The sequence below is a fragment of the Papaver somniferum genome, chromosome 9 (genome assembly GCF_003573695.1).
Source record: "Papaver somniferum cultivar HN1 chromosome 9, ASM357369v1, whole genome shotgun sequence".
NCBI lineage: Eukaryota > Viridiplantae > Streptophyta > Magnoliopsida > Ranunculales > Papaveraceae > Papaver > Papaver somniferum.
Genome location: NC_039366.1, coordinates 196,216,098 through 196,241,039, shown reverse-complemented (window position 1 = coordinate 196,241,039; position 24,942 = coordinate 196,216,098). Strand labels below are relative to the sequence as shown.

At 36.0% G+C, this 24,942-nt stretch overlaps 1 long non-coding RNA gene across 3 annotated transcripts; it reads right to left on the bottom strand.

The window, feature by feature from the left end:
* Window positions 1-19,441: 19,441 nt before the first annotated feature.
* Window positions 19,442-24,538, bottom strand: LOC113314443. 3 transcript variants are annotated; one of them, XR_003342410.1, is made up of 11 exons: window positions 24,396-24,538; window positions 22,972-23,713; window positions 21,880-21,915; window positions 21,618-21,743; window positions 21,445-21,515; window positions 21,148-21,362; window positions 20,994-21,049; window positions 20,642-20,906; window positions 20,485-20,543; window positions 20,308-20,374; window positions 19,442-19,786 (listed from the first exon to the last, which is right to left on the bottom strand). It is a non-coding gene; the product is annotated as an uncharacterized LOC113314443 (long non-coding RNA). The 3 variants fall into 3 exon arrangements; XR_003342409.1 differs by having other exon boundaries at window positions 21,618-21,915; window positions 22,972-23,153; window positions 23,259-23,713; XR_003342408.1 differs by having other exon boundaries at window positions 21,618-21,915.
* Between the last annotated feature and the right edge of the window lie 404 nt (window positions 24,539-24,942).

The window sequence follows — 24,942 nt, the reverse complement described above, 5'->3', positions numbered from 1 at the left end:
TTGAGGACAATGTTAGATTTAAGTTTGGGGGTGGGGAAGAACTTTTTAGTTGCACTTTTGAAACTTCTAGCGTCACATGGTATCCGGTTATTAGCTAAGTTTACATATTGTTTCTCACCGAACAGATAGAAATTTGAATGCTAGGGATAACAACCTATTGAGACATTAGATAAAAATACATTGAGATCTTTGAAATTCAGGAGAGAACTTGTTCCTTTTAGAGGGTAACCGTGATGGACCTAACCATCCATAATGGAAAAGCAAGTAAGCCAGGAAATGCCAGAAAGACAAAGCAACCTCACAATGTAGTCTTAGTTACTGGATTACGACTCTCTCTCAGTAGAAACTTATCATCATCAACAAGCGGAGCGACATCAAAATCTATGAAGAAAGTTGAAGACGTTTATGGTTTAGAAGCAACAATAGAAAAGAATAATTCCAAAATCAAAGTTGAAGACTTAGAAATGAAAATGATATTAGTTGTTGAAATTCATGATACCAAGACATCACAAGTTGCGAAGATCCAAGTTTTAAAGTCCTTCTCTCATGGCCATGTAAATGTTTGTCTTGTAATTTTTGTGTCAAAAAAAAAAATCATTACGTCTTTTTATATAATTAGTTTTTTGTTCAATAAGGCCATAGGGAAGTAGAAATTTTTAAGTCAAGTAAGAAATCGAAGAGAAGAGTTAATTGTCAAGGTTCTATGAGGTTCGAGAGTTTATCATCAACAGTTGAAGACCGAAGAAGACGTTGTTTTTACTGAGCACTATGAGAGAGTCGAAGAAAGATGCATTTTGGTTGCTTTGTTAGTCCGCTTTCAATCTGGCACAAGATCTTTCTAGCACTGGTTTAACTCATCACACGTAATTAGTCCAGCTGTATAGCATATGTCCCTCTCATCTTTATCTCTCTCCTAATCTTATCCAGTTGTAAATCAGCGGACGCATCTTACAATGTTTATCTTGCTGTGTAGCGGATATCTCTTTATCTACCAGTGGTGCAGATGTGTCTCCCCTTTTCTTTAGTCAGCTTTAGAGCTGGCACCTTTATTTATTTGGCATTCTAGTTACTTGGAGATAGGTTGAGAATATCTATGTCCTCATAGCTCTTTGGATACTTGTGACCAATTAGAAGTCATGGTTTTTGTGGGTACACCTCTGATAAACCCACCCGAGACTAACTCGGTTTTATTTTGTTTATTAGTTTTGCTCGAGGACTAGCAAATAATAAAATTGGGGGTATTTGATAGACACGTTTTTGTGCCTAAATTTTTCCTCAATGTCTGTATTGTTGGAACTCGAATTTTGTACCAATATTGTGTTTTTTATGTATTTTTAGGTATTTTTGGAAAATAAATTTTGTTGGAAAATTCGGCTCGAAAAATCACTCGGAGCACCCCCTAGAGGACATTTGATATTCGGACCCCAGATTTGGCTAAGGGGGACCCTTATTCTCAGCGCCCACAGCTGTGTATAGCCCAAATTCATCTTTAGCACCCATCTTCTTCGTTTGAATTTTATTTTGGCGGGAAAATGGTTTTTATTCACTGGCAGATTTTTGATCGAATCTTTGAGGAGTTTTAGAGCGATTCAATCGCTGAAATTCATGGGATGGACTTGTTATGGATTAAGGAATCTATTATGGGTGATTTTATCGATCAAATTTGGCTGGATAACTTGGTTTAATCCAAACAGGGAGTGGAGGAAAAACACGAGCTTGCACGAGCTGTGATAAATTTAAACGCGTACTGCACGTGTTTAGAAGACTTAATTGATGCTCTGGAGCGTGAAGAAGATAAATAAGGTAATTTGGAAGATTCAGAACGCATGGAGAAATCAAAGATCAAAAATATTTCCATTTCTGGCAGCCCAGGATAATATTAAGTAATGGAAGATTATTTGCATTAACACGGATATACTGTTGGTCATGTGCGTATAAATAAGTTGTTGGGTACTCATAGAGAGTTTGGGGAGAGATTGGGAGAGTTGCAGAACATCAGAAAGTCGAGATTATCAAGTGGCAGGAAACCACCATTTCTGCTGTTGTGAAGAACACGAAGAACAACGACCCACACTCGTCTGTCGTTCATGCTACAGTGAGAGTGACGCATACCAGCAGACTTAATTGCTACAGTGTTTGCGACACAGAGTCGTGGGTCTTAAAGTTACAGAAAAAGAGACAGTTCATATATATCGTTCTCTGTAATTTTCATTATTTCTCCATTTTCATCATTTGTAAACCAACTTTGAGCATAAATGAAATCAACTTTTGAGCGTGTTTCCAACATGATGAGAGGTTAAATTCTCGCGTAACCAAGGCAATGGATGAAGTTATTCACACATGAATAATGGGTAACTATTTCATTTTCTCTAATATTTAATTATAGTTCAGTCTATCACTGCTTTTGCAGAGTTCTTAAAAGTTTACATAATTTTCTTCATTAGTTGTGATTCAATTATATAGGTTATGCTTTGTTTAGATAATCTATGCTTAGGGGATACAATTAATAGTTGAGAATATGTTTGATTACTTGTGAATTAAGAAACAAAGGATTAAAAGGCTAATTAGAGTAATGAAATATTTGACATCATTAATTCATGTGTAATAGTGGATTCTAGTGTCTTGGTTATTTTCTAATCACTTGAAATAAAATTTTGATCTAAGTTTTCTTTACTTTTAAGTTTTATTAAGAATATAATCTTTTGCTTTCACAAGCCTCAACGAACCTATTACTACAACTCAATTGAAAATTACAGCACTTATATAGTAGATATATTACGTATCCTACAAGTGTAAGGTTTCTTTAACTTAGCTATTAAGTTCCTGGACTTTAGGAATAAGTAAACAAATTAAAAGCTATCACAAACTCTTAATCACCGACTAGGTTTGGATTTTATTCAAACCCAAACTCTTTGACCGACTGACCCACAATTCTCTACCTCGGATCATGCATTTATGCATGAGACGATCAACTTGTTATATCCCTCCATCTTCTAAACATCGATTGCACCATTAGTGGTTGCCTACATATCCTCAATAGGAATCAATCCGAATGAAGTTCACTCAAAATTATTTCGTAAAACCTCCACTAGAAGAGAGAAAACCAAACTTGAACATCACTAACTCAAGACTGAACCATCCAACCTACCGGTGATTGTACAAATCTCCACCATGGTGAAAAATATGACCATATCAACAACTATCATCATATGATCATCCGTTATGCAAAATCTTGAGAAACACCTTACTCCTTTATGTTCACAACTCCACACTGATTGGCATCATTATAGGTGTATTGCATGCCAACTCAATCAGATCATACACGATCTTTGTACATATGTTACCAATCGAACTTAGTTACAGTCATTATGCGCCTTTGAGCTTTCGCTAACTCTTGAAACTTGCTCCACCATGAGTGCAGCTTCATGTCGTCCTGCCTTGCTCCACCTAAATTAATGTTCCGCTCTTCTAAGCCACTAACTCCAAGTTACGCACCACATCCGTTAGGTTTGACATCCATAACTATTCGATAACCAAATGAAACTATCACAGTATCCTTCGTGCGTCTGCATAAGCATTACCTTAGCAGAACCACAATCTTCATCTTCGTCTCTAAACTCCAGCTAAGCTAGTTGCTTCTTCAAACAACTGATTACACACTTGCATGCTCTCTCCACGAGCATGTCCTTCAAAGCGAGTTAACGAGATGCTTTTCGTTAGTTTTTAATAAACCAACCTTCATGTTAGCTTACAGGAAAGTAACCATCTTGTATGTACCAAAGCATATTGAGAATGACTCTAACTGCGCACCAAATACAGCCAATCCACGGATCATTGCCATTGTGTGCCAATCTCGAGCTCATCTCTATGAATCTCGCTTTACCGAATCTATCTCCGATTGGATCATGATTCTACGACCATATTTTCCCAATTGAGATTTACTCCTTTAAAAAGATCATCATATCTTCGACCAATGCATACATACCACAGTAAATATGTCCAGCTTCACGGAGACTTCGACAGCTGGCACATTAATCTTCTTCATCAATCAGCAACCTCAACGGGCTTTGACAACAATGTCCTCTTTACGGGCTTTAACATAATTGTCAAGGTAGTCTTTTATCAATTTCTTAAGCAAGCATGTAGTTTCGATTTCATGACAGTCAAACCACAACACAATCGGACTCGGATAGAACTGTGACCATCGTCGAAGAATTTATTGTTACCCTTGTAACAATACATAATGTCAAACATTCTCTCTTGTGCATATCCCTTTTCTAATCTTGCTTCAAACACGTACACCAACGTTCGAAATATGATAATCCTTCCTCATAGAAAGACCCAATCACACTCAGCCATAATCTGAAACCTTTGGTAACTTCCTAAAGCTCCAAGCAATTCAAGACACTGTTGTGTTTATCTTCTCATGCTTCGTAGAGAAAATAACTTGACAGAAACTGTATCGTTTGCTGAACCAAGTTTCTCAATAGAAATTTCTACCTTCATCTCTACAGGCTCTGTCACTATTGAAATTAAATTCAATAAGTGTAGTAGACAAGAAAATACCCAAATATTACCATTGCTATAATATAGCTATCTCCAACAGAAAGTCTCACACTGATCATCAGGAAATCAAATAGCCAGTGGATAATATTGGTTGATGGAAAAACACGCCGAAATTGTAGCCCACTCAAATTCATGCACCGTGTTTTCTTCAAACTCTTGAAGTGTCCAAGCGATACCTTTTTAATTCCTCATAACGGGTCTTCATCAAAGTAGGAACGTATCCGCAAAACAAACAGACCAACCATTTTCTGACAATGGTCTTGCACTTCAACTAGTTCCGATCAACTTCAAATGGTGTACAACCAAAAATAACTCTTTGACTGAAAGTCATCAACAAGAATCAAAAGATCACAAACTATCTAGCTTTTCCTTCGGAAACAATATGAGAGAAACTCCAGAAAACATTTTTCTACCCGACACAATGTCAAACTTCAACACAGACAAACAAAACCTAAAAAACTGTATCGACAAACTGCTTCTTATACAATAATAAGAATCCATAGCTCCACCACAACCAATATCACATCTCATTCAACGATCAATGTCTTGCAACTGTTTGTACCCACGTGCTTCAAAAACTAAGACTGAATATCAAACTCTTCACTTCTGGAACATATCAAATCCTGGCCAACGGACAATACTTCCAAAACGAAACCTACTACTAGATTTCGCCAAATCCTTATTGCAACAATTAACTAAGGCAGAACGAGTATGAATTTATCTTCGTATTATTTAACTTCAGGTTAAAGAAAATAAGCAACATGATCTAATTGATGACGATTGATAACCAAATTATTGTTTCCCTTGGTATGGAACAATAACGAGACTTTGACATGCTAATATTTCATCTTTACTTCCACAAACATACAAACGAAGAATTTGTATCCCAACTATGAAATTCTTGCCTTCTTGTGTCTTGCCAAGCAAACACCGATTAATTGAAAACCAATCTAAGCAGGTCTTTCAAACAGTTCCAAGAATAGTACCAAGTAAAGAGAATAAATAAAACTTACTTGAAGCCATGCATAGGGTTTGCGCTCCAATAAGTATCAATGTTAAATCTCCAAAGTAGAGCACCACAAATATCAAGACCATACATCTTGACCATATTGAATGCAGATCACCTGATATAATCTCATCCCTTTAGAAGTACGCTTACTTTGTGTTGTTCACGAAACAGATGAAATCAAATCCCACATACTTTTAGAACATCAAATTTTGCATCTTCGGAAACTATAACATCAAATCCTCACATACTTGATGAAACCAAATCCTCGGTCTTCAAAATTTCCCGCCACCGGAAAGCCAAAAACTTCTCTCTTCAAATCTTCTATCCAACCTAGAGCTCTGATACTAATTGTTGGGGTTCAGAGCCATCTACGTGCTAATCTTTTAGAAACATATTAGCTAACAAGAAACACTTGATCTCTCGGATTGCTCCATGAACCTTACTATGATCTAGGATAAGAAGAAAAGAAATAGAACTACATAGATGCAAGCCATAAACAAAGCAACAAGAAGTAAAATACTCACGAATTTAACGTGGTTCAACAATATACACAATGCGTGTAATATTTTCTACATCCACCAAACGGCTACGACCTCTTTCTTTATTATAGAACCACCAATTGATAATTACACAACTGATTAAATAAATCAATCCATCGACTCACCACAACGTGACCGAACACAAGAACTCTCACAAGCACCCTATAAGATCCAAATTAGCGTCTTCACCCATACGAGATAATGTTTACCACATTATCTACCACAACGAGACGATCTTCTCTGCACACCCTGACATAGATTACCATGGATGCCTTTATCTCAACACCAATAATCTAATCCAGCACTACCAAGATGATCTTCTCCTTAACAAGATGTCTCACTAACATCTCCACACGAGTACTCCATAACGACATATCTTCCAACATCGATAAGTATCCCATAAGCACCATAATGATGTACTCCTTCCACCATTGATGGTCTCTCACATCCACCCCAAAAGGTGGGATGAATTCCTCACTTCTCTAATGAGAATTTCTTCGATAACTCCATAACTAAAACTCATAGCCTATGCCTTCTTATATAGTAGATATATTACTTAACCTACAAGTTTAGGGTTTCTTTAGCTTAGATATTAAGTTCCTAGACTTTAGGAATAAGTAAACAAATTAAAAAGCTATCATAAACTCTTAATCACCGACTAGGTTTGGATTTTATTCAAAACCAAACTCTTTGACCGACTGACCCCACAATCTACAGGCTAAAGAATTGGTCGAAAAGCTATATTCCATTGTATCCAAGGTCAACAGTGACATTGCCTGGAGAAGTTCCACAAGTGCATACCAAGCCGTCGATCATGAGAAAAATGGGCATGTTTATCTTAAGAAAGTGAAAACAAGAGAGATAGATTCGCTGATTCATTTTGGACGGAAGGTAAACATCGACCAGCTTTCTAAACGGACGTCCTTATATTCAGTTCAAAATGCTTTTGTATTTCATTTTATGGAAGAAGACAAGGAATTGGTTGTACTAGCACATAAAAATCACTTGATGTGCTTACTAGGTTGTGGAAGGATCTTTGATAGAACTTGCAATGATTCTATCATTAATTCTGTGTTTCTTTCATTTTCGTCGAAATACTTGTTGCATATGATAGCAGTTCCCAAGTTTATTGCTAGGACTTTGGGTACTACTGCCAGCTGGTTCCATTATAACTTTCAAGTTACAAATATGTGTAATTCAGGGACACCATTTTAACTGAATGTGGTGATGGATCCTACGGATGTTACATAGTACTGATATTGTCCCCACTTTCACCACCTTTGGCCAGACAGGTGTGGGGTTTTAATCGAAAATGCCTCGGTACTATGTAGGGAGATTCCACACCTTATTAGTCTCCACCTAGAACTATGCATATCCCATGTAGTACTAACCTAATGGGCTTGGGTCGAGCCAAATCCCAAATAATCTCCACCTTGGCGAGATCCAAAATATCTCACCAACTATCGTTGTACGATCACCGTTATGCAACATCTTGAGGTACACCTTGCTCCTTCACGTCCACAACTCCACATTGATTGGCACCACTTAGGTGTATAGCATGCCAACTCAATCTACCATACACGATCGTCATCCGTATACTACCATCGAACCTGGTTACAGTTAATATGCGCCCTTGAGCCTTGGCCGCCACTTCGAGCTTGCTCCACCTGATTTAGAGAGGGAGACGATCTAACTCCACCATGAGCCCTAGCTTCGTCTTTCCATACTCCACGCGAGTTAAAGTGTTTCGCACCACCTAACTCCACCTTGCGCACCTCATCCTTCCTTGGGGTTGACATCCATAACCATTCGATCTCTTAGTAGCCCTAGATATGATACCATTTGATGGATCCTACGGACGTTACATAGTACCGATATTGTCCCCACTTTCACCACCTTTGGCCAGACAGGTGTGGGGTTTTAATCGAAAAGGCCTCGGTACTATGTAGGGAGATTCCACACCTTATTAGTCTCCACCTAGAACTCTGCATATCCATGTGGGACTAACCTCATGGGCTTGGGTCGATCCAAATCCCCAACATGTGGCTACGACTGTTGAGAATCGTAAAGAAACTTCGGAAGAGATTTCTGTATTGGTGTTAAATGTAACCAACTGCAATATTCAAGGAAAATGTAGTGATATGAGTTATGAGGAACTTGAAAGTGTGAAGAAGTTGTGCATTGTTGACAACAAATTAATCCGTGACAAGTACTGCTCTCGAAGGATATTTGATCGCGGAAAGATAGGTGCATTCCAGTGTCTTTCTCAGAGAAAAGTTGAGGCTAATTTACATGGTAGTCTTTCAAATATTCTCATTCTCATGTTTGAACATCAGAATGTGTTGGCATGGACGCATCGTATTTTTAGCTTGGGAAATTTGAGCTCATTTGTTTTGTGCGTGAAAGCAAGTGACATCATCGACTTACTTAATTCCCTTGCTTTGAAGATGTGGCATATGAACTGGTTATGGAAGCCAACTTGGTATTCACTGAGTTGGAAGTACTCGTACTGGGTATCTATCTCTTCACCCAAGTCAAGCTTACCAAGATTATGGAAGCCGCCCTGGCTAACCGTTGCAGAGCGTGAGAATTGGTCAAGCTTATCAAGACCGTGGAAGCCACATTGGTTAGCAGTTGTAAAGTCTAATGATGTTTCCATGATGAGTTATAGCGATCAACTTGAGGACAAGTTGCATTTCAAGGAGTTGGGAATATCAGGATTCTGATTCTATTTTTTGGCTATATTTTAGTCTTATGATACAACTTGAGGACAAGTTGTGCCTCAAGGGGTCGAGGATGTTGTGACACCAACACCGATTAGGAGAATCTAGTTATTTTAGGAAATAACATATGTTTCCGTATTTAGTATTTGCTTAGTGATCAAGTTATGTTCACTATATATTTATAGTTTGTTCTAGGGTTTAACCATTCAATCAATACAAAACCAAGTTCTTATTTGTGTTCTTCACAGCAGAGGTGGCTAATCCCCATAAAAATGATATTTATCTTAGGGTTCTAATTATCTTAGTTCTTGTTTCAGTTGTTTTGGTTTAGAACCCTAACATCTTGTTTGATTTCTTGTACAATAAAACCCAAAATTCATCACACAAATCCCTGTCCTAATCATTCATCTAAATATACAATCCATGTTATCATTTAAACCCTAATATCCAGACAACGCCTACAGACTTCAATTTCTCGAACATCAGCACCATGACTTTGATTCAAGTTCACATCAGAACCCCATCATGTTCTTCTTCAATTCATCTTCTCTGAATTCTCATGATTTTTCTTTCTTCTCTGAGTATTATCTGTGTCACCATCTCCTCTTGATATCAGGTAGTGTGAAAGAAAGAAGAGCCAATGATGAGAAAAAATGATTTTCTCTGAAGTGAGGTCTTTTGTAGGAATTGAGGTTGGATTTAACCACCCCAGCTCTGAGAACCCCCAGACTGTAGGCACCCAGCAACCAGATTCAATCCACCAACAGTGCCTCCTAATCGCCGAGCTCCCAATAGTGCTTGCTTGTGCAATGATGATTCTGCGCTCCTTGCTTTAGTTGAAATTTTCTTTTTCTCCCAATTCTTTCACCAACAACATTCGTCTCTTGCTTCTCATATCCACTTCTACTCTTCAATCTTTACACATCACTAAAGCTGTCATACTTTTTAGACATAGAATTTGCATCACTAAAGCCGACATGCTTTTCAGCCAGAGATGAATAAATATAAGCAAATAATGAGAAATAGTTTCGCCTCCAACAACATTTGCACCTTTTTGCCTTTTAAGCGACGTTTCTTCTTCTTTTGTTCCAAATGACTCCAAAATACCTAAAAACTCAAAAGCAACCATAAGATACATAGTTTACAAAGAAAGCATAAACAATAGATAAATATTAAGGTGTTTTAGACACCTATCAGCGATAAAATAGAGAATTAGAGCACAAAAGATGAGTTAAATGCCAATAAAAAGATACAGAAATATACAATATTTGGCAATCATCAACTTTTTGGCACTACACCATGGTAGCCGATTAGAAACAGATTTACATGTTACAAAACAGGGTTGTAACAGGAATGTTCTGTTTCGAAAGGTGGCGTGACAAACTTTTGTAACGGCCATGTAGATGTTACGAAATTTGGGTTGTAATAGAGGTTGTAACAAGAGGAGACTGTGTGTCGTTTTGAAACAGCTTGCAGCCGTTAGGCTTAGTCCTATGGGTTAGATATCTAGCTGCTAGATTGGCCATCCACGTCAGCATGGGAAACCTCCTAAGTCCTATGGGCTAGATATCTAGCAGCTAGATTGGTCATCCACGTCATCTGGGACCACTATAGAGCGTCGTTTGGTTCCGCGCTGAGCGCTTTGGTTCGGCGTTTTAAATATCAGCTGTTAGATCATAAAATTTATCTCTCAGCGCCGAACCGTTCAGAGTTAAAAACACTTTTTGAGTGCCGAACCATTCAGCGTTTCAATCTCGCTGATAGTTGGACTGCGAGCAACTGCTAGGAGAGAGAACTATCCATTTCTAGTGTTAACTTTTTTCCCACACTTTTTCCATGATTTGCAAAACTTTTTTGCCAATCTAGAAGTTCAATCTCTCCCATAGGTGTTAGGTCGTGGAGTTCGGTCAACCGGCAAGTTCTAAATCCTCCTAGCTGCTATTTGGGGTGAAAATAGTTTGTAAACAAGAGTAAAAGTCATGTTATTATTAAATATAACAAAAGAAGTTTCATTTACATAAAACAGTTAACCAAAAAGTGTGGAATACAAGATATGAGACATGAAACCATTTAGACATGACCCACACTTACTAAATACAATACTCTTTTTACAAACAACAAGTTCAATAAGAAACAATAGTATCAGTTTTCACAAATTAAAACAATATGAAATACAATATCCCTTTTCATAAGCCAACCCAGATACACATGAATATACATGAACACAAAGTGATGTACTCACTTTGACCCCAAAGCTCAATGCCCCAAGGTTAAGAAAGCTTTCTACCTCAATCCGCCCTTAAACTCTGTGGAAAACAAAAGAAAACAAAAGGGTGAGTCACAGCCCAGTAAAGGGTTAACGATACGATAACACGAGTATAAACAATGCCCAAATACAATAACGAGGAAATATCAAATCGTATAAGCATAAACAGTGTGTTAAGTTGTTGAGCACATCCAAATCAAAGTATCAAAGGTCTTTTAAGCCAATACACAATCGAAACCATCTTAAATCCCAGTGAGTTCGCAATAATCTACTGTGAGGGTCCGAATAACCATTTGGCGAAGTTTATCAGAAAATTACCCTATCGTCCTGGACGATCTTCCTCAGGTCACCATTAATATGGATTTCCCCTTATGGGGCCGAAAAACTCAGCAGTAGGGTTCATAACCAAGAGGACGCTCAACACATTTTATAAATGGTTCGCAAACTTCGTTAAATATGAGAATCGAACAAACCATCAACAAAATATTGATTCATAAACCATGAAATCAACTTACCTTAGCTTTTCTCACATAAAACAAGATCATAAATACATGTAAGTATTAAATCATAGAGCCGGGAAACACTATGAATCGACAAATGCACCAAATCAATGAGTTTGTGCAACAAAATCCTTTTTAAACCATTTAAACTCATAAATATCCATGGGGTTTGATGCAAGACAAACTCAACCAATCTTATCGTTTTAAAAAATATAGAAGGGTTGTATTCATGTAAAATTTATCAAAAAAAAAAGAGTCTATTAGCTCAAGAACTAAAGACGTAAGAATAAAACAGCAAAACAACTTTTCAGAAATTTCAGATTATAAAGTCTGTTTGCAAAGAATTGTGTAGACTTTGTTACACAACGAAAATGAGTGTTTCTTGGCTCATTTTGAAGGACAAAATATAAACTTTCACATTAAAATGATAAGAAAATTTAATAAGAGATTTATCTTTATCAAAACAGTTTAACAAAACTGGAAAGATTTCACGTTCTACAGAAAGTGCAGTTTCGGCAATCTACATTCAAAAATTCATGCAAAATTCATTTTAAAACTAAATTCAGTGAATTTGGTACCGGTTGAAAGCTAAGAAACCCCAATTTGACATAAAAATGATAACTAGGGTATTGAGGTACATATCTATGTTTAAATCTCTCAATTAAACAAGGCACAAGTGTTGTCCTTCAGAAAATTCTGTTTTGGTACCCTGTAATGGAAAATTGGTGCAAAATTCATCGCTCAATGGAATTCAGAAAATTCGGTCTTGTTAGAAAGATAAGAAATCCCTTTTTCAAAATAAAAATGATAAGAAAAAGCAATAAAGTATGAATCTGTACGTATAAGTCTCAACAAAACAAGACAGTAACCAAGTTCATCAGAAAATTCAGTTTTGACAGTCTGCAATCTAAAATTTGTATAAAAATCATCATAGAATGGAATTTAGCAAACTTGGTCTCGTTAAAAAGATGAGAGAGTCCTCTTAAACATAAAATTAACAAGAGAAGGTTTTGAGGTACATATCTGTAAGAAAACATCATGATAAAACATGACAGCAGTACCCCTTTTTCAGAAATTTAAGTTTCTTTTCACAAACACGTGATGTGCTATGCTGAAAACTCTATTGAAAACTTGATTTTGATAAAAATCAGAACTGGAATGAATACCCAATACTCCATTTAAGTAAATGAATGAATAAAAAGTTCATGTAGGAGTTAAATTTTTCAAAGAGAAAGAATAAAATTAGGGCAAGTGCTTTGAATTGAAATACATGCAGGAAATCATTACCCAATGAATATTTAAAGAACCCATGGATAAAATTACATGTAAAAAAATTTAAGCATGAAATTAAGAGAAATCCTTAGTTCTTCATGAACCCTAAAATCAAATTGAAGAAGAACAATCACAAATTCGTTTAAAACATCTCTAACTCATCTCATAGAATATCGTAAGAACATAAAAAAGCTTCAAATACCATTGAGTATGGAATCAGAGAATCAAAAACATGAGAACCAATTCAAATCAGTTTCAAAGAAGTATTCCCCCTACCTTTTGTGTAGCAAACGAATCCAAAGCAAGGCACATTAATCAAATGAGAAAATGATATAAAACAAGCTTGAGATTCCAAGTTTTGTGATCAAATTTATTTTATTTTGTACGATGCAGGTAGGAAGAGAAATCAAATGGGAAAAATGAAATATAATCAACTGATTTTGGTAGTTAAGGCTTCACAAAATAATGAAATGACCAAAATGCGCCTGTTTGCACCCAAATGCAACACATGTCCTTGGCATGTGTCATTTTGGCGCGAGTTCGAGTATAAAAAGACTATATTACTACCGATACACCCTACTGGCAGGCTCACACGAAAATAATATAATTTTCTCAAACAAAAACCGAGTGTTTCTCAACCGAAACACAACGAGAACTAGATTTCACACTTCACATTGTGTTACTTCTAGTCTTCCAATCCAAATGAATTGGCTCGCATCATAATATTTTAAGAAAAATAATGCGGGTATTACATTATTACCCACTTAAAAAGAATTTCATCCCGGAATTCAAAACAAAGAAAGAGACCTACGAACGTTACCTCCTAGTAACTCCAAACCTTTTTCACGGATCTCGGATTCTAGCTTCCAAGTTGTCTCTTCGAAGTTGTGATGTTGCCAAATCACTTCCACAATTCGGTTACTCTTTTCCAGTTCTTGAATCTCAATTCCCTTATCGAGATCCTTCTTCTTCTTAGCAGAAGCAGAAAGCGCTGAACTTGCACTAATTGAAATCAACAAAACAAAATTTCAAAAAGGTTAACCTTGTTAGTAATTACTAATTACTAATAACCCAAACATATACATATCACAGTATCCGGTTGTTTTTCTAAAATTTCATAAAATAAAGAGATTCTTAACATCTTTTTCAAAATCATGTAATGAAATCAATGTTTCAATACAAAAATTTCCAAACAATACTGAGTAAAATTGCGGAAATATATTATGCAAAACGATGAAAACCCAAAGGAAATCGAAACGTATGCTCTGATACCAACTTGCCGTGGAGTTCGTATGCAGAGAGTGTCGTTGTCGAGGGTAACTTATAAATTTCTAATTCACGTACCAAAAAGTTTACTCACTACTTGTGCTAGTTATCCATTTATATCCGTTAACCTAGCTGCATAAGCAGATGTGATATTCGATTCTTGGACTTAATTTGAGCATATCTTCGTTATTTGGGGGAGAGAATCCGCTATCCGTAATTACTAAAAGGAAATCTTTCGTATGTCTCTTCCTTTATTTCTGAATTTCGGAACGAAATTCTTTTTAAGTGGGTAATGATGTAATACCCAGGTCTTTACTTATTAAAATAAAAGGATGTGAGCCAATCCATTTGGATTGCAAAGATAGATGTATCGCTATGGGGTGAGTAAAATCTAGTTAAATTTATTTGAGAAAATATATTTTTCTTTCGTGTGAGCCTGCCCATAGAATTGCACATGTGCTATTAGAGTTTTTACACTCAAAATTGTGGTGAAAGGACACTCACCAAGTATATGTGTCGACTTTGCATCAAAACAAGGGTATTTCAGTCTTTTTTTTCTTCATCGATAAAACACTTTCTCTGATTTTCATCACAGAAACAAAGTACTTCTCCTCACTCTTGAATTGTTCATCTTCTTACAACAAAAATCTTCTCATAAAGCTAAAAATCAAAACCTTAATTAACATCGTTTGGTTGTTTGATTGAATTTGGTTCCTTGGAGGATTTAGAGCATAAAAGGTAGGGGAAGATTCACCTTGCCGATTTTCAGTTGATTTTCATGATTTTGATTCTGTAATTTCATTATTTTAAAGGAGTTCAATCAAATTCATGTTCTTACTATACTGCATGGGATGAATCTGTGATGCTCTAAACTAGTTCATGCTTATTATTCTTGAATTCAAATCTAGGGTTCACTAAAAATTTAGGGGTTTATCTTATATTGATTTTTACACTATGTTACTTGTAAATATACCCATGGGTTCTCTCTATTTATTAGAAATAATCACTATTTCTTCTTGGAATCGATTTTAAGGTATTTCAGGATTTTTCTAAATCAGTTTTTGCTATGTTTTAGCATTAGTCTTACATCTAGCTTGTTTAACTATTGTTTTTATTATATTTTTTATATGAAAGATGTTCCTTTCCTATTTAAAATGAACCAACAACCAACTGATTTCAATTAGAGATGAAACCTGTGTGATTTTTCAAATGAACACTATCCAAACTATGGTTTTCCTGAAGCAATTGCACTGTCAGGTTTCTCTACTGTTATTTCGACTTGTTTCAATGTTTGTTATTTTTTATAACGATTTTTATTTAATATATTATCTTCTATGCTTTAAAATGGTATAAGAACCAGTGAATTTCTTTTAATAATGAAGCTTGTGCGGATTTTTGAATTCGAACAATGAAGACTGTCAGATTTCTGTAGAAAAGTTCCTGACCGACATTTTCAGCAGTATCTCGACTTGTTTCTGAACTTATCATTATTTCTTATAATTTTTTATATGATAGATTATTTTTCCTAGTTTAAAATGACCCAATAACCACCCATTTTCATTAAGTAATGAAGTCTACACAATTTTTTGAACGCATGCTATGTAATATAAATTTTCAGAAAAAATTTGCAGTTGTTTTGTATTTACGTCTCTACTTATTTAAGTTACTGAATCTCTTGTTTTTGATAATAATTTTGTATAGAAGGAGACCTTTTATAGTTTATAAAACATCAAAAAATTTCTAATTTTGATTTGAAATAAAGCCCATGGAAATGTTTTAGTAGAAGTGGTTGAAAACGTATTTTATCGCACAAATTCACCGACTTGGTGCATTTAACAATTTTGGGTTATGCCCAACTGCATGTATTGATACTTTCATGTATTCATTATCTTGTTTAAGACATGGTATTCTAAGGTAAGTTGTTTATGTGGTTTATAAAACAGTACTTATGATGGTTTGAATAATACTCGTATTTAACGATGTTTGTGAATCATTTATTCATTGTGTTGAGCACCCTTTATGTTTGAATTCTACTGTGGAATTTGTCGGGCCCTTTAGGGGCAATCCATACTAATGGTGACCTGCGAAAGATCGTCCGGGACGATAGGGTGGTTTTCTGATAAACCTTGACAATTGTTTGAACCCTCACAGTAGAGCATTGCGATTTCATTAATTTCAGATGATTTCGATTGCATTTGGCTTGTAAAGCCTTTGACGGTTTGCTACAAATGTGCTCAGCAACTTTATATGTTGATTATGTCTAAATCGATTCAGTCTCAGTAATTTCTCTATTTGGGATTTTCTCGTATTTTCTGTTATTCCTCTACTGGGTTGTGGCTCACCTCGTTTTGTTTTGTTTTCCACATAGTTTGAGCGCGCTTGAGGAAGTAAGCTTGTTAAGGCTTGATGCCTAAAGCTCTGGGGTTTAAAGTGAGTACGCCCACTTTATGTTTCATATATGTACTCATGTTTAAATCTGGTTTGTTTTGAGAAAAACACAATTATCCTTCCTTGTTGTTTTGGTTTGTAAACTGGTGTGTTTGTAACTTGTTAAGTTACTGTGTCCCTATGTATAATCCTTTTGGTCACTCATTTTGGGTTACAAAGCTAATGTAAATAAGTCATTTTCTTGGTACTGTATAATATTACCTTTATAACACAATGTCAGCTTTATTTTCTCATTGAGTGTGTGACATGTACAAAAGTTTGACGTCAGCTGACTCTTTAAGTTTATTGTATGGTCGGCATTGTTCATTTCTCGTTAACTTGTCAGTGTGAGTAAGTATATTTTGGTTACGTTTCATAAAACCTTAGCCATACTTCTATTGCAAACTGTTTTCACCCCATATGGCAGTTCGGAGTTTTGAAACTTGCCGGTTGACCGAACTCCACGGCCGGTTGGAAGGGAAAAAATTTCCGGGACGTCACAGTTGGTATCAGAGCATACGTTTCGATTTCCTTTGGGTGTTCATCGTTTTGCATAATATGTTTCCGCAATTTTACTCAGTTTTGTTTGGAAATTTTTGTATTGAAACATTGATTTCATTACATGATTTTGAAAAAGATGTTAAGAATCTCTTTATTTTATGAAATTTTAGAAAAACAACCGGATATTATGATATGTATATGTTTGGGTTGTTAGTAATGAGTAGTTACTAATAAGGTTAACCTTTTTAAAATTTTGTTTTGTTGATTTCAATTAGTGCAAGTTCAGCGCTTTCTGCTTCTGCTAAGAAGAAAAAGGATCTCGATAAGGGAATTGAGATTCAAGAACTGGAAAAGACTAACAGAATTGTGGAAGTGATTTGGGAACATCACAACTTCGAAGAGACAACTTGGAAGCTAGAATCCGAGATCCGTGAAAAACGTCTGGGGTTACTAGGAGGTAACGTTCGTAGGTCTCTTTTTTTGTTTTGAATTCCGGGACAAAATTTTTTTTAAGTGGGTAATAATGTAATACCCGCGTTCTTTTTCTTAAAATATTAGGGTGCGAGCCCAATCCATTTGGATTGGAAGACTAGAAGTAACACAATGTGGAGTGTGAAATCTAGTTCTCGTTGTGTTTCGGTTGAGAAACACTCGGTTTTTGTTTGAGAAAATTATATTTATTTTCGTTTGAGCCTGCCAGTAGGGTGTATCAGTAGTAATATAGTCTTTTTATACTCGAACTCGCGCCAAAATGACACATGCCAAGGACATGTGTCGCATTTGGGTGCAAACAGGCGCATTTTGGTCATTTCATTATTTTGTGAAGCCTTAACCACCAAAATCAGTTGATTATATTTCATTTTTCCCATTTGATTTCTCTTCCTCCCTGCATCATACAAAAGAAAATAAATTTGATCACAAAACTTGGAATCTCAAGCTTGTTTTATATCGTTTGCTCATTTGATTCATGTGCCTTGCTTTGGATTTGTTTGCTACACAAAAGGTAGGGGGAAATATTTCTTTGAAACTGATTTGAATTGGTTCTCATGTTTTTGATTCTCTGATTCTATACTCAATGGTATTTGATGCTTTTTTATGTTCTTATGATATTCTATGAGATGAATTAGAGATGTTTTAAACGAATTTGTGATTGTTCTTCTTCAATTTTATTTTAGAGTTCATGAAGAACTAAGGGTTTCTATTAATTTCATGTTTAAAATGTTTTACATGTAATTTTTTCCATGGGTTCTTTAGAGATTCATTGGGTAGTGATTTCCTGCATGTATTTCAATTCAAAGCACTTGCCCTAATTTTATTCTTTCTCCATGAAAAATTTAACTCCTACATGAACTTGTTATTCTTCATTTACTTAAATGGAGTATTGGGTATTCATTCAAGTTCTGATCTTTATCAAAATCAAGTTTTCAATAGAGTTTTCAGCATAGCACATCACGTGTTTGTGAAAAGAAACTTAAATTTCTGAAAAAGGGGTATTGCGGTCATGTTTTATCATGATGTTTTCTTATAGATATCTACCTCAAAACCTTCTCTTGTTATTTTTATGTTTAATAGGACTCTCTCATCTTTTTAACGAGACCAAGTTTGCTAAATCCATTCTATGATGATTTTTATACGAATTTTTGATTGCAGACTGTCAAAACTGAATTTTCTGATGAACTTGGTTACTGTCTTGTTTTGTCGAGACTTATACGCACAGATTCATACCTTATTGCTTTTTCTTATCATTTTTATGTTGAAAAGGGCTTTCTTATCTTTCTAACAAGACTGAATTTTCTGAATTCCATTGAGCGATGAATTTTGCACCAATTCTCCATTACAGGGTACCAAAACAGAATTTTCTGAAGGACAACACTTGTGTCCTGTTTTGTTGAGAGATTTAAACGTAGCTATGTACCTCAATACCCTAGTCTATGTCAAATTGGTGTTTCTTAGCTTTCAAACGGTACCAAATTCACTGAATTTCTTTTTGAAATGAATTTTGCACGAATTTTTGAATGTAGATTGCCGAAACTGAACTTTCTGTAGAACGTAAAATCTGTCCAGTTTTGTTAAACTGTTTTGATAAAGATAAATCTCTTATTAAATTTCTTATCATTTTTATGTGAAAGGTTATCTTTTATCCTTCAAAATAAACAGGCTTTATAATCTGAAATTTCTGAAAAGTTGTATTGCTGTTTTATTCTTACGTCTTTAGTTCTTGAGCTAATGACTCTTTAGTAACATCAAAAAAATTACTGCCTGTCAAATATTCCCTCTTTGACATATTGACGATGGTCAGTACACATTCAGCGCCGGAATTCAAAATACCTGCAAATCTTTCATTCCATCCATCCCATAGATTCAACCACACATTCAACAATAACTTCCTTTATTAACAATAACTTCTGTTCTTTCTACATTTGAATTGGTTCGGAACTTGAAATACAATCCCTAAGTTTTATTCTATTGCACAATTCCTAAGTTTTATTCCTAGGGTATATGAGATAAGAATAAACCAACAGATACATGACTCACATAATCAGTATTTTCCTTCACATTTGAAGCAGAATTGGTGAAGCCGATGGAATCCAATGCCGCAGCACCTATGCATTAATTTCAATGCCCATTGCTCTTGCACGAGACATTTCTTCCAAGAACGAAGCATTATTATCAAACCATCATCACATTCCATCCATCCCACAGATCCTTCATCAAACCTTCAAGTCACGACGAGAAGTACAAATAATTAAAAACATGTTTGGAAACAGCATGCCGTGTCAAAAGGTAGACTACCCAACAGGACAGTTTTTTTCCCCCACACTAAGTTAAAGGCCCGGTAGTGTCTCATGTCAAGCAGTTACATGATGGGACTCTTAGGTGGGGTTTAAATTCAAAAGAGAGATTCCTACTTAACTCTAGAATCTACTAAATCACTGCAAAATTCGAATAAAGTACTTATTTCATGATTGGGGCTTTGGAGAATATGCAAATATACTACCACTAGGTCCACTAAGGTTAGGATGACAAGAAAAAAATTGAAGGCCTTGCATTGCAACACTTACAGAATAGAAATTCAACCAGTTACTTGTTAGCCTACGATTAGCAGTCTGAAAAACATATGATGAATCTGAGATATCTGAATGGTACTAAAAAAATGACACAAACCTATAAATTTGAAAATTAGACCTTACAGTACATACAAATGCTTCTAAAATAGTCAAACTGGATAGATACTTACAGGTAGCGGAAGTATGTGGGATTTGTAACCTTTGGCAACAAAATCCTTAATGCAACCCTTGAAATTCCTGAATATATAAAACTAATATCAACTCTGTGCACTCATGCAGCTTGTTTCTGAAGTATACCAAAAGGGAATGCAAAGAGATATGACAATGTGCGAAGTACGAGAACATACTTAAGGTTAGATACAGGCTCCCATGAATCCCAATCAGAACCCCACCCCTTCCACTTCGCCTATTATATAAAAATTTCAAAAATCAGTACCAAAGGTCAGTAAATGTAAACCAAGTAGAGGCAGACCATTGAGCCATTGGAAATTGTAAAAGTAATACCTTATAGTGTAAGGAAGCAGGCCCTTCATCCGTGTCAGGATTAGCTCCATATTCCATAATGAATGCCTATGACCTTCTGAACTTCATATTCACCATTGTCTTCTGGAGGACGCATTTGCGCCTCTTCTTCAGTTTCTTCATTCTGTTCGTGCTCAATTGGTACTCCAGGTTTGGGAAAATCAGTTCCCAACAAAAGGTATTCTCCACAAAGCCGGTACCATTCTTTCAACAATTGCAAGAAGTCCTCAGCTTTCATGTTTCTCACCTGAAATCAATTGGAAATTAAACGTCTGTAAGGAAGTATTCTGAAAATGAGAAGACAAAAGACAATCATAAAAGCAAATTATTGTACCTGTGTTTCAGGGTGATTGAACTGAAGACTCTCACAGGCATCTTTACTGCCCATATCTGAAGAACATACTCGAATTTCAGTGTAAAACAAACAGATTTTGCCGCATTGCTGAAATCAGTCCAGCTATATACAAAAGCTATTGTTCAAAACTTACCGTAACCAGGCTCACATATGATGCAGCTGCGCCCATGCATTGGCCAGTGGACATCCCCCCACAGCCGGCATACATATCAAGAAGCGTCATAACCTCAGAACCACACGCTAAGGAACGCGTCTTGGATGATGATGAAGCAGCTTCCTTGACCACTTCTGAGCTACCTTCACCAGAAATCATAGATGATGATGAAGCAGCGGCATCCTGTCCATTTTCTACAAAAAAATCGATACTATTAGTACCAGAAAAGAGAAATGGATGGGAAGTACTGTGTTCTAAATAAGTAAAGTTTATTACCTATGCGCAAGTTTTCGAATGTGCAAAACTCATCTGAGTATGACATCATAAAAGAAATCACATTCAGGGACCTGATAGCAAACCAACAGAAAAGAATTAGTCATTCACTAAGCTAACCTTTAAACTGAAATTGGATTCATAAAAATCACCAAATCAACAGAAGAACCCCATACATTTGTGGACGCTTGAGCAACTGTCACTTTTTGAACAATAAAATTCAGTGGATTGGCATCTTTAGAGTCCGAAGAAAATACACGTTCACGTTTCGGTTCAATTTTACCAGAATGCTCTTTAATTACCTGAAAACACACAAAATTTACATAACTCAATCAAAAGAGATGTGAGTATTCCTAACAGAATTGCCGTGTCTGCAGCTCTGAAGAACCACTTCACAGTGATGTATGGCTTTTTCTTAATGGTCCCAAAGAACTCAACTATTCTGCCAATATAATCAAGCTGGCCTTCTTCCGCCTAAAACAAAGAAAAATATAGATAAGACAAGATTGTAAACATAATGATTATATAAGAACATACAACAACTAAGAATACCATATGAACAACAGCTAGGAATACCATATCAACTAGGAATGCAAAAAGTAAACTTAAGAATGCAAAAATGAAACTCATATGTTCAACGGTTCAACCATCAAAGTATAACAACAACAGGAAACTTCTAAAACAACAGACCCCTTAATGAAACATACTTCTGGGAAAAATAACATAAATACACCAATATATTGAACAAAACATGAATTTAGCCATGAAAAGTATTAATAAAAGTGAACTAGATTGGTAGGTTGTGTTGATAAAACAAAACTTTTTATAATAAACTATCAAATAGATTATAGATTATGTCAACTAGGACAATTGAAGTCTGCTAGTTGAGGAATGTTAAGCAGGCCTTTACTTTTTAGCATACTATGCCGGAGGCATGCCAACAAATGTGGAGCCCAAGGCCAACCTCACTCCACATTTGGTCAGGGACTGAACGATACGAAACAAGAAGCCGGAGCTGCATTATTGATTGATTTTTTTCTTCTTTTTTGTTTTGTCATGTTACCAAACAGAGTACCTGAGCCTATTTATACGCACTAATTTTAATTGACCATCTGGTGTCTGTTGTAGACAAGGAATCCTCTAGATAAAGTGGAATCTTTAGACATGTCAAGACTCAAATTCCCTAGAACTGTTTACAGGTCACTTACGCTTATGCACTTTCACCTTCACTAACTGTTTCTGCTGGACACCACTAGGCCCACGCAACTCAAACTGAACTAAGATTGTCCCTTGTGGAACCATATCCAATAACAGACTCAACACACAAGTTAATGAGACTCACAACTCTTCTGGTCCCTGTAAGTTAAACAAATGAAATGCATGCAACACTGTGTCTACAGCATGTCTAATGCTGCTTAGCTGCTTATAGTTACCCGTCCAGTCTAATAACATGCGGAAAAAAAAATCAGATAGTACTCTGTACAGATATATCTGACATGATAATATAAGTACAAGGCTTTCAGGTCTAACCTCTCTTATTGCCGTCACCTCAACATGGGCATTAGGATCAGTATGCTTCAAAACCATGTTGTGGCATCTCAAAACTACTTTATTATTGCGAACAACGACTGCACCGAAAGGGCCTCCATCTTCATTATCCACTCCTTTGTATGCTTCTTCAACTGCTTTTGTTACGAATTCATGGTCCTTGTCTTGTATAGTTGTTTGAAGCAAATAGAAACAAGAGAGAATTTAAATACATCATCATAAATACAAGGAAATTTACTACTCCCACTAGAGATAATATAGAAATATACCTTGGGGGTATTTCCTAGGTGCAAAGGATATTAAATTGCCAATATATTATATGCTCATGGATTTTTATTTGCATTACAGCATAGCAGCTAATAGAACTGGACAGAAAAGTCTCATTCAAAATAGTCCAACAAGAAAATACATCCCCATATGACTTCAAGGTCAAACCATACATGACTAACATCTTCACTTCGCTTCACTTGTAACATAGTATTAAAAACATATTGTTGCACCAGATATTCAAAGCCGCAGTCTTTGGGGAGAAATGTCATTACAACATTACTGTCGGTCGATGGAGTCAGCCTGGCAGTCTAGGAGATGGCATCACCACCAGCACTACAATCAGTCGTTAACGTCTTAATCACTTCGACACCTAACTAAAACGATGCAGCATTACCTTCTGGGTAACTAAAAAATACAGTGGCAACAGATATAGTTCCATCCTTGGCTTCAACAACTGGAGAAAAGAAAAACAAACAAGCAGGCAGGCAGGCAGCCAGGCAGTGAGGAGTTGAATCATATCAAAAAATTCAATAGTATACTAACATTGATCTGCCAAAGCAGTCATTCAACAAAAAAAAAATCGACCCAATTCAATAACGAAGTACAACAGGGACATAAATGAGTTTTTAAATCATTGAAACCTACATTTATAGTAAACAGCCGGTGATAGTAAACAGCCTGGGTAAAGAAATACATAAAGAGCAATGGGGCTTCAATTATTATCATTTACAGGAAGTACATGTTACATCTACAACACAATCAAATTACCATCAAACAAACTAAAAATATTCTAAATAACAGTTCAACATATTAAGAATTTCCATGACGAAACAACAATATATAAAATCTAAAATTAGAAATTAGAAATTTATAAACGGATCTAAGAAAGAAAGAAAAAATTGGAAAATACAAATTGACCGAATCTAATAAGTGGAAGAGGAAAATACCAAAAATCAAGAAACCCTAACCGAAATCACATACAAATCGAAACCCTAATCGAAAATCTCAGATAAAATCGAAACCCTAAACCAAAATCTCATATAAAATCGAAAATCGGAACCCTTAACGAAACCCTAATGGAAAAGAACAGATTGAAACTCAAATCGAAACACAAATCAAAAGCTTTAAACACTTACATCATCAGCTTCAGATCGAAACCATCAAACTGAAACCCAAACTTCACGTGTAGCCTGAAACTCTAACTTCGCTTATGCAGAGATGAGGAAAGTGGAAAGAGAGAAGTGGTTTGAGTGGAAAGAGATGAAATGGTTCGCTTCTGCTGAATATGACCGAGTCATGTGTAGGACCAAGTGACCATCTCCTGATAATCTCATGTGCGACTAAGGCTGCACAGGAATCGAACCGGTGAACCCTATCAGAACCGAAAAAAAAGAACAGGTACCGAACCAGAATCGGTGTAACAAGTACAGGGAACGGGAATGGAATATGAGAACCGGTGTATATCGGGACAGGTACCGGTTCTTACCCTATTCCCGGCAGCACCGGACCCAAAAACCTGGTGCATAATAACTGTCCAGATAAGTGATTTCTAGTTAGGGTTGTTCATGGTCGGTTTTGGTTTGGTTTCTACCCAAACCGAAACCAATATTATCGGTTTCTAAAAATCTAAACCAAACCAATCCATTAACCATTGGTTCGGTTTCCAAATGGTTCCAGCCGGTT